This window comes from Protopterus annectens, chromosome 9.part0 (genome assembly GCF_019279795.1).
Source record: "Protopterus annectens isolate FY-2018-M chromosome 9.part0, PAN1.0, whole genome shotgun sequence".
In the NCBI taxonomy this organism is placed as follows: Eukaryota; Metazoa; Chordata; order Ceratodontiformes; family Protopteridae; genus Protopterus; species Protopterus annectens.
Genome location: NC_056743.1, coordinates 1684715311 through 1684727034, shown reverse-complemented (window position 1 = coordinate 1684727034; position 11724 = coordinate 1684715311). Strand labels below are relative to the sequence as shown.

The 11724-nt window shown below is 47.2% G+C and overlaps 1 non-coding gene across 1 annotated transcript; it reads left to right on the top strand.

Annotated features, from left to right (window-relative positions):
* Window positions 1-9204: 9204 nt before the first annotated feature.
* On the top strand, window positions 9205-9277 carry TRNAT-AGU. Its single transcript has one exon. It is a non-coding gene; the product is annotated as a tRNA-Thr (tRNA).
* The last annotated feature ends 2447 nt before the right edge of the window (window positions 9278-11724 follow it).

Below are 11724 nucleotides of genomic sequence, written 5' to 3'. Positions count from 1 at the left end.
TCAGATCAGGCTATGGACATGTAGCATGTCTAACAGCATAGTTTGGCATATGTCTGTCTGCAAGGTGGATAGCATGCTGCATACTGGAGGTGAGTATTCTGGAGACTGGTATCGGCCATCCACACATGGGCCCTACCCCTGGAGGGTGATGTGTATTCCAATATTGGTCACATGGTTGCTGTGTATGCCTGTTCAATAATCTCTGTGCTCATGGATACCACGCTGTCATGGCATGGGTACCTCAGATGACTACCTAAAGGGCCAGGGAGATGTCTCCAGCTCAGGGAGGTGTACTACACTACACCATCCCTAACACAGTGTCCATACTGTTGGCTACAGCATAGGTGTTACTTAATGGGTATGGGGGTATTCCCCTAGTGGTGTCATTGCTGATATCATCCACCAGAATGTGCACATATGTCACACACATCACACACACAGCACATTCTGTATGTTGTTCACAACACTGTGACAACAATTGCCCATAGGTCATGGCCATTCACATCATCACATACACAGATGGCTGACATTTATCTGTGTGGTATGGGCTACAATGTGGGTGGGGTACAACACATTAACCCTGGTTTACTGTAGCTGACACCATGTGATATGAACATGTCACTGTAGCACCTTTGGTAGTTGTGAGTCTGTCAACAGGCCACTAGTAGAACACTCCTGTGACATACACAGGCATCTGTAGCCAAACATCCATACTGTCTTTACATCTGTACTGCTAACATCTACATTGATAATGATTCATGGACCTGCAGACCATACCCGGCAGTGTTCTGATGCGGTGGCACCAATCATGACTGTTGTCAACACTTGTGGGTTGATAGTATACAACACACTATCTGTAATGTATGGCCATGCTCAGCACTTGTTCAGAGCTTCTTGGCACGTTATGAGCTACTGCTTAGTTTAGCACCCATTTCACACCAGTCCTCACAGGTACACTGTCTGTCCATGCATTTCCAGCTTGATAACTGTACAACAGCTGTCGTACACACATCACTCACATACCTCATGAGACATGGTGGTTTCTATGGCCTGTCCACCTGCCACGTACCACTTATATACAGGCATGTCCAACTGGCACGTACCAGTGCTATTGCCTGTCACTATGATGACTATGTTGTACATGTGGCAATAGAGCTATTCTCATGTCCACAGTCAATGCACACCTCCCAACATACAACAGTACAGCCTGTGGGGGATGCACATATGCAGCCCTGCTGGGGGTTATACAGTCACCAACCTTGACTGCACCTGACAGTCATGTGGGGTTGTGCAACATTGGCAATGCACCCCACACATCACATGGTCCCACATGATCCCCACTACAGGCCACACATACGGAGACACCCTGTACAGTACCCCTCCATACTCTGTGTGGGCACCGATGACAGCCCACATCACCAAACACAACCACACCAACCTATAGCCCACAGACACGTGTGCCCATCACATACAGCCAATAGGGTGTCATAACATACACAACACAACTGTCTTAGGTGACTGCTGGCAGTCACACTGCTGTTCCACTCAGCAGGCTACACAAGGCGATAGTCACTTACATCCTGCTGTCCAGTAACTGTTTCTGCAACATAACCTATGCACACATGCCACAAGTCAGCAGGTACGATGTGACTCCCCTTCCATGTTTGTGTGATTGAAGTTGTCACTCAGGGCACAGACTACGTGTGCATGGACATGCAATAGCCCACCAGTGTTGTCGCCCTGATGGCGTGGTCCACGCCCTAGGAAGCATTTTGCGGTCATCTGGACCTGTTACCACTGCACTATGAATGACTGTGTCACTCCCAACAGTTGTCCATGCTTCTGCTGTCATTCCACAGGCATCTAGTATACGTCCACTTTGACAGACCCAGCCAAACAACATGATGCTGTGGCACAGTTGACCTGCACCTGTCAGCCCTGGGAGTACGGATCACATGTTGGACTCTTGCTGCTTTCATACTGCCTGTCTTGCACAGTGCCCACTAACAGTCACCACCAGAATGGGAACTGGCTAGCGAAGCATGTGCTCATGTCACACAATGCTGCGGAGCACACCTGCAATGACTGGGTATAGACAGACAGTACCTCTCAGGCACATACCTGGACTGGCACACCCACAGCTGAGGTGTCCCCATATTCCACTATGTTGTACACACATCCCGGCTGGTTACTTCGCACAATGCATCACAGGTGCTCCACGTGCATATTACTGTGTCCGGAACTACTGCTGCTACTAATGTGAGACTGACAGTAACCCACACTTAACTGTGATAGCCACACATGTACTGACACATTAGGCGCACACTGTGCGTGAGTCATAACCTCTGCTCAGCTGGTTCGACACATACACCACCTCCAAGACCAACAGTATCCTTGACATGGACACTACCAACATGTGACTGCTGTTCCACACCTGCGTTTATCCCCTCATTGGTGGAATCCGAACTTCTGCTACCCACCCTTGTTAGCCACATACCGGCACCACACACTTCACGGCATACACAGTAGATGAGTACTACAACACCAACTACAGATGTCGTATGACAGTGGTAGTTGTTGTCGTGACACACGTGCAGGTGGACAATGCACATGCAAACACTGAGACATACCCCAGTGCACTTCAATAGCACATACACAACAATGTGGTTCATGCTATTCCACACAGAGCCATGCTGGTACACACCAGAATACAGACAACACTCTGGGGGTGCAGTCCCACAGACATATAACAACAGGTGGGGGCTGTTACACAGTGGTGTACATTCCCATGGGTGGGGTGACACACTGGTCAGCCTCGGTAGGGCCACAGGATCCCACATCACATACACCATAACTAGCTATGTACACATTACTGTGACACATTCCGAGATGTACCACAAGGCATTATGGTGGTATGTCGGTAGTTGTATGCAATACCCACATCTGCTCACACATACAACAGTCACTCTGGAACATGACAGTAACAGGTGATGTTGGCAACATGCTGTCTGATGGCTTCCTTGCTAACATTGCACTCTCTCACTCCCTGTAGGGCCACATTCCTTGCAGGTACATTGCAGTGTACCTGCAGTCACACCTACACAGTACTGACCTGCACTCTATATGTCCTAGGACACAGGCACCTTGTCACCCTGCAATATCCCAGGCTATGATGTCCACAGAACTCTGAACAGCATGTCTCCCCACTGGGACACCATATTCAGTAATAGCCTTGTACCAGACATTGTGGCCCCTGACTGGCACACAGCGACAGTAACACTCCTTACAGGTGGCGCCACACTGCACGACTGGGACTATTGCCCTACACACCTCAATGGACTGTTATGCACGGCTATAGGGCACATCATCATGGACATAATTCGTCGACTCTTTGTTGTGCTCCAGTCCTTTAATGCCAGCTGGGTTGGTCTTGTTGGGGCCACAGCATGCCTCCTACACCTGTTGAACACCTTTCCTACAGTCGCCAGAGTAGTTGATGATGACACAGGTGTCCACACAGCCTGCATTTTCCTCTCGCTGCCATTCAGCACCGTTCTCCATTCTGGTATTGACTACATACATATCCACCTGCACATCACAACATATGTCTCCGGATGTTATGCAATGTGGCTAATGGACGGGACACACACACACTGAGGGTGGCATACCATATCACATACTGCAATCCAGTTACACTTACCTTACCACAGTCCTCAGTCATGGGGCCCTCATGTTCGGTATATGCTTTCCTGAGGTACAGGCTACCACTGAGGGGACTTCCTTGCCTAGCTTTACTGACCACTGCATACCCAGCGCTGTTGTTGCTCCACCAGCTGATACAGACCCCATCCATACGGGTGTCACTGTGACAGATACCGATATGAACATCATGGCCTCTACCTGCATGACACATGGTGTGAACATCACCTTTGCAGTACACCATCCTCCCACTGTTATCACATAGATGTTATTCCCCTACATACATGTTGCATTGTACATGTTTGTAAGACACATGTATGTCGCCCACACTCCTGTGATTACCACATTGCCACTGTGGCGTGGATATCCTTCTACATGTTCACACATGTCTGTACTGGGTGTGTAGCTGGTACATAGAGACCCATTGTACCTCTGAACACTGGACATATACACACATCCATGGGTGCAACACCCCACATAGGGTGTACCTTACACAACAGCTTTACATAACCCAACATTAAAACGCCATGATGTTTATTGAGCTACAACTGTTAATGTATGCGGCTTATGTACAGACACCAAGTCTGTACACATTTGCAGACTACATACTCAGGGGTGATGCCTGCTGCAATGACAGGGCCCATGTCTGCAAATATGTTTATGGATATACTCCACATACACGACTTACACAATAGTCACTATGACCATGATGCTCATGGATATGTGCACACACGCGACTGTGTGTGGCATGTGCTTGGGGGGTGCATTCCCAGACCGGACACTCACCATGCTTTGGGACATGATTCCTATGTACATCACACATGGGCAGTCAGTAGCAGTGTTCATGTGATACCTCGCTTGCTGGATGGTGGACACATGTATGCCAGGGATCACTGCAGTGGCTGTACTGTGCAGTGATGCAGGTTACACATGGCTCTTCTGTTCACAGGACACTACCCTGGAGAGGCGCCACTGGTGTGCACACTGTAGTTGTTGTTACACATTGACTTTCCAGACTGCATGGTACCCCACTATGAACCTGTGCAGCTATTACATGTCCTTTGTGCATGGTTACTGGTATAGCCCTTCCAGTTAGATTGGCTGTCATGCTATTACAATGTCCCGTGACTACGGGCCATATGTATACTGTTATTGTACATGCCAATCATGTTCATGTTTGTCTGTCACATCTCTTCTGCTATTCTAGTATGGGAGTAATGTTTGCGTCCTTTGCAAATGCACAGAGTGGAGTACATAGTTATTTCATCATAACTGTTTATACATATCTTAATTACATACTACTGACATCACTATATGATACCTTTGTTATGCATCATATGCCTGTTCTCCTGTGTAACATATCTGACGTATCAATCTACTGTACTATACATTACACATGTTTTACATGGTATCCCATAATTCAACCATTACTTGCACAGAGGGTCCACCTTAGACATGGCATTGACGTTATATGCCCTTACACATGCATACTGTTACAGTATATCTACATATACTATCCCTGCTATGGCACGTACTTATTGGATTTACCCTGCCACTGACGGCGGGTCATATGACATAGTTCTGTTTAACACCGTCATGTTGTATCCCTTCTGGTGTCTGTGCTGTTTACCGTGTGGCCCACTGCTGGACGCACATTTTCTACAAGCATTATTACGATCTTCAAGACATCACTACATAAATACCATTTCCCACTTTATGCATGGCGGACACTGTTAATTACTGCAAACCAGGCTATGCATACACTGACATTACGTAATACAGAACATACTATACATACAGTTAGTGTTATACATACCTTGATATCGTTCTGGTGTTTCGTCTCTATCTCACTCTTCTGTATCACTCTTTCAACTGTTATACGGTATGAGCATACAGTTTGCATATCTGGCAAGTCATCCTTATACACATCTATACCTGCCACATGTGGTTTACTGCTGCCAATTGGTGGTCCGGTGTGACTAATTACGTGCACTTCAGCTGTGCAGCTACTCCATTCACCAATTACGCGGCAGCAGTAGGGTATAATTGAATTCTCCACCTGGGCGTTGGCCATTTCTGACTTCGGGGAGACAGCCTGTATTGTGTTTTGTTGTGTGTAATTGCAACTGCTTTGTGTAGAGCCAAGTCTATTTTGGGGTCATGTCCCCCCATGGATTGTGTGTGATGGCCTGAGTATATGGTTCTACCTGTGACTGTACCTGTCATCCCATCCGTCTGATAAAGGACTATTGCAAACACCTGTAACATCGCCGTTTGTTCCGTTATACGACGGATACAATTTTGCATGGTGCCTTTAAATGTCTCTCACAAGGTATGTCAACGGTTCAGCAGATGCAATTGACTAACTAGATGTTTGGGCTGTGGTTACGGTCTGTATTGCTATTGTTTACAGTGTGGGGGATGTAGGCGGTTGTACATAGCATATACGGTTTTGTGGGGCTTGCATTTCTATGTAGTCCATATATATGTGTGTGGGCCCCTTCCCTAATTACAGTGCTATCACTTAATAGACTTCTATTACGGGAATTTACTTTGGGCCATTGTTAATTGGTTTCTATATGGTATGCAGGTGCGGTTGATACTTCCATACCTCCGGATGTACGGCGATATGTGCAGGGATATTTGTAAATGAACGCTATCCCGTGTATGTCTGTCCCAGATATTTGCAGTCATTGCAGTGGTGTTGGTGTCAGACCCTCTGTCACATGGCTTGCCACCTTTTCATATGGCCATAGTTGGATACTTGCGGATCACACAATGGTGTTTACAAGCTGACATATGACCACGGTCAGTACACAGGATAGCACATACTTTTATCCTCATTACATACCTATTGTTCTTGGTCCTTCACTACTTATCGGTTTGCATGTAACATTTCTGTTTCTTCCATACAGGCATGAGTATTTCCTGCAACTATTGCATATTATGTGGGACATACTAATGTTCTACACTCACGAACAGTTGCCCTTTCTAATGTTTCATGTCAGGACACACCTGCCCAAGGGGGGCTGTCCCACCCAATGTGGGACAGGTGTCTACCGCATGCCTACGGATAGCTATACCCACACCTATCGTAATCATCTACCTCCGAATTGCCACCTACAGACATACTATGCGGACACACACACACACACACACGCACACACCCACACACACACACACACACACACACACACACTTTAGTCACACGGGAACACACATGGCACCCTCAACACACACATACAAAGGCTACATCACTCACAACCACAGTTGTACACGGTACCTACGTGGACCGCACCGCCGACAGCGGTGACTACATGTCCTTACTATCATCCAATTGCTCGCGGTTATACTGTTCCAGTACTGTGTTCTTTCTGTCTTTCATCCTCCTGGTTACGCGTGTCGGTGTGTGACACGTTCCATAGTTGGCGGTATCCTGTTTATTTGTACCTCAAAGGTGTTTAGAATGTCGTCGACCTATCTATATATTTGCAGATGCCAGTGACCCCTTGTATATCAACATATATATCACACTATCGCCCTTTCTATCTGTATTATATATGTGTAGATATATATAGATATATATATATATATATATATATATATATATATATATATGTATGTGTATACATATATATATATATATATATATATATATATATATATATATATATATATATATATATATATACATATCTGGGACAGGGGTGGTGACAGGCATGCTACGCCTTTTATTGTGTGTTTGTCAGTGTATACTGTGTTTCCTGGACTCCGCACGTTTGTGTCTGCACCTGTCGCATTACAATCCTGCCATAGGTTAAGATTACCTCCCATCCCACTTTGCTAGGGACAATCCCTCTTTGTGCAGTTGTGTCCTGCGAAATATTTGTGAACATAGCAAATGTCCTGCGACTTTGGGACAAACATATTCCCTATAGTTTATGTCATAGTTGCATGACACACTTATTCTGTATCTGACCCACCTACATGTTACAGGACACGGAACACGTACCTGCGACCATTACTAGACTATAAGCTTTTTATCTATGCAAAACACTGTCATTCTGGTTTTCATCCTGGCCGGGTGTGTGTCGTCCTCCTGACATCTGGCGTATGTCCCACAATGGTCATTTGAACTGTGGCAACCCTACCGTACATACATCTTGCCTAGCAATAGTGTTGGGTGATTGTGTACATGACTGCCTGTTCCACTCCTGGCAGTGGTCGTTTTACCCTTCAGAGCAGGCGCTATTTGTTCAGGGGTGACTAATGCTGGTGTCACCTGTTCTGTACATCATTGACCGTGATCTGCGCAGTGGTCGGTGACACTTAGCCCTGTTTCGCGCATATCCATATAGTTGTATTTAAACATTGCTTACCAGCTGTGGGCAACGCTTATTCCCGCTAATGTGTGCTACACATATTCTGATGACCTGCATCCGGAATGCATTACCCGTGCCGTCAGGATTATGTGACATCCCTTGCGGGATGTGGGATCGGGAACATGCACGACAGTCACTGCATGTGCCACTTGGACATCTGGGGGTTGTACACGAATTATGTAAATTTGGATGTGCAGTACACTACAGCAGTTACTCCACACTACACTCACATGGAAGACTCTGTTAGTTTACAACTTGATGAGTCCAGTTAATGGTATGTCCATGTGATGTTTACTGGCTGTACTCCAGCACTGGGTATGTATATCACAATTAGGTACACCCGATTATTTGCTACATCTTCATACGACCGTGGATGCAGCATGCCGGGGTGACTAATGCCTATCATGGGTACATCCCCTGCCTTGACACTACATCCATGATTACATTTTGTGGAGCCCCTCAGTAATGCGGCGGGTAATCCATGATGACTGTGTGTAGGACAGTGCTTACACACATGTTCTCCCATGATTGCCTCTGCTCCAGTACGCAACAGTTGCTTACTCGATGTTGTGGCGACGGGTGTCACTGTTTGCCCCATTTGGTGTTTTGCCTCTGACAATCGGGCGTGTACCTACCGATGTACCTGGGAACCTATACACACAGCACCAACAGATGCTGATGGGCGCATCTACTGTTCAGGTGTTGACAGTTCCGTGTTCCCATGGCTGTTGTGTGTACAATGTTTGAGGGCTGCCTATGTAGGATTCCACAGTGGGCCACCTATACATCACAATTTACAGGTAGTCATGTTTGTGTGCCATCCATGTTACTGTGTGCAGGTGGGGAGGGGTGTCAGTCCGTGGGAGCCTACACTGTCAAGGTATGTGCTATACGTTCCCTCTTTGCCAAGGCGTAGGCATATTGGGCACGTCTCCATCTGCCTACTGGGGCTGGCACAGTGTGTCCATGGTCTGGATCCCTCTGTGCCTGTGTTGGCCTTGGCACTTGCAGTGGGCTGTGAGGCCCTCCCCCATTATGACCCTGCTGCAGCTGTTTCCGCAGGATCATAATATGTAGCATGGCATATACTATGAAGATGTGGGAACACGTGCCTGATGACAGTGGCTCTGTAGCTCAGGGGTTAGCGCGCTGGTTTAGTAAACCAGGGGTCATGAGTTCAAATCTCATCAGAGCCTGTGTTTCCCTTCTTCCCCCCCTCCCCCCCAAAAGGAGAGATATCTATTCCAGAGGATTGTAGCCCCCCAAACATCCCCAACGCCCAGGTGAGAACTGCCCTCACTAAGGCAAAAAACACAGCATCCATGGGACCGGATCGTGTCCCCGGCTGTGTGCTTCATGAACTCAATGAGGAATTAAACCCACAGTTAGGACAGCTGTTTAATCTTAGCCTCACCTCAGGATCGTGCAAGGAGTGGCACACGGCGACTGTGGTCCCACTTCATGGCGGTGCCTCCACAGACCCTGGAAATTACCGCCCCATTAGCTTGACAAGCCTTATCTGCAAAGCCATGGAGAGGATCATAATGGAACTCATAAATAAAGACATAGGGAACTTGCAGACTTTGGATCCAACCCAGTTTGGCTTTGTCAAAGGCAGATCCTGCCTCTTAAACTTGGTTGACTTTTTGAGACAGTCACCAAGGCCATTGATGAGGAAAGGCAGTCCATACAGCCTACCTCGACCTGGCAAAGGCCTTGACACAATACCCCACTCAGGTATCATCGAAAAACTCATCAGCTTGAATGTAAACCCATACATCACAAGATGGGTTGCAAACTGGCTAAGTGACAGAACCCACAGGGTCAGAGTTGCTGGAGCCATGTCAGACTCAAAGCCTGTCACAAGTGGTGTCCCACAGGGCTCAGTCCTGGGTCCACTCTTGTTCGGCATCTACTTTCTGAAGTACAAGCAAACACAGGAGGGTTATGGCTGACAAAGTTTGCAGATGACTGCAAACTGGCCATAGTGAAACACATCTGACACAGATATCCTCCAGAAGGGCCTCACAGAAACGGATAACTGGTGCCAGAGCCATGGCCTGAAGTTAAACGCCAAAAAATGCATAGTCATACCCTTTGGGAAAAACAAGGTTACCTAGCTACCATATAGGTGGCAATCCACTGAGCGCAGAAAAGTCATCAGGGATCTGGGGACCCAAGTTGACAGTAGCCTTTGGTTGACACTCATGTTGCTAAAGTAGTTAGGAAAACCTTCTATATCGCCCACCTGATCATGAAGGGATTCACATCTAGATCAAGGGAGGTCATCATCCCCCTGTACTCATCACTCATTAGACCTATGATTGAGTACAATGCCCCATTCAGAATGTATCTGACCAGACACCTGCTGCAGCTTGAAAGGCCCCAAAGTTCCTCACCAAAAGGATAAAGGGTCTCAAAAATATGTCTTATGCTGCCCGACTGAAAGAACTCCAGCTCTATTCAGTCTCATACCGCTTGCTCAGAGGTGACCTGTGCCTGACATATAAGGCCATGTCAAACCCAGATTTGATGAATATGCTTCACCTCAAAAAATCTAGATCCCTCAGAACCACAAGGCGGAGACTTAAACCTTGACACGGTTATAAATAGAACGTGCTGGAGGGACAGATTCATCACCCAGAGACTCCCTATGCTGTGGAACAAAATCCGGTACATGTGAGGCAGAGCACCTCGCTGGCCTTGTTCAAGAGGAATCTTGACCAATGGATGGGAGATCGCAGATATACCCCAGGGATTACTTCAGTGTCACTGCTTGACAGAGGCACAGAAAAATGATAGGCATAGTTTTTATTCAAACTAAAGGGGTGGCGAAAGCCACATAACTATGGGCTAGGCTTATAAATGCCCTTGGGCAGATAGCCTAGTATGAACCTATGAACCTATGAGTACTGCAAGGCTCCACCAGATGTGTCCAAGCACCGGAACTGTGATTTCAGCATCCCGAACACACGCTCTATGATGATTCTGGTTTGTGCATGTGCCTCATTATAGCATTCTTGCATTGGTGTGTGTGCATTTCTGATGGGGGTCATCATCCACGGCTCCAGTGCATAGCCAGCATCCCCCACAAGGTGACCTTGTGGGATGTCCCCCCTGACAAATACCTGATACAGCTGTGAGGCATGACAGATATGGGAGTCGTGGTAGCTTCCAGGGCTGCCAGCACACACATCCATGATAATGCCCTGGGCATTGCACACGACCTGGCAGTTGATGGAGTGGAATCCCTTGCAGTTTATGTAGCACCTACCATACTCACCGGGTGGTGACTTAATTTGTATATGCATGCAGTCTATCGCACCCAGTACCTCCGGGTAGTTTGCCACACTGTAGAAGTGACGCATATTGCTGGCCAACTCCTCCTGAGTTTGGGGAAGTGTATATGCTCATTGGCATGTGGTAACATGGCATCCAGGAACTGGTGTAGTACCCTGGATGCCGATGCCTGTGAGATCCCCATTATATTTCCAGTTGGCCTTTGAAAGGTACCTGTGGCTAGTATTCGCAAGCTTACACATACCTTCGTGTCCATTGGGATAGGTTCCCCTCTGTTGTTTCTGGTTCTGAGGTGTGGACGGCACAGCTCTACTATTTTCTGTAAGATGTACCTGTCCACCCT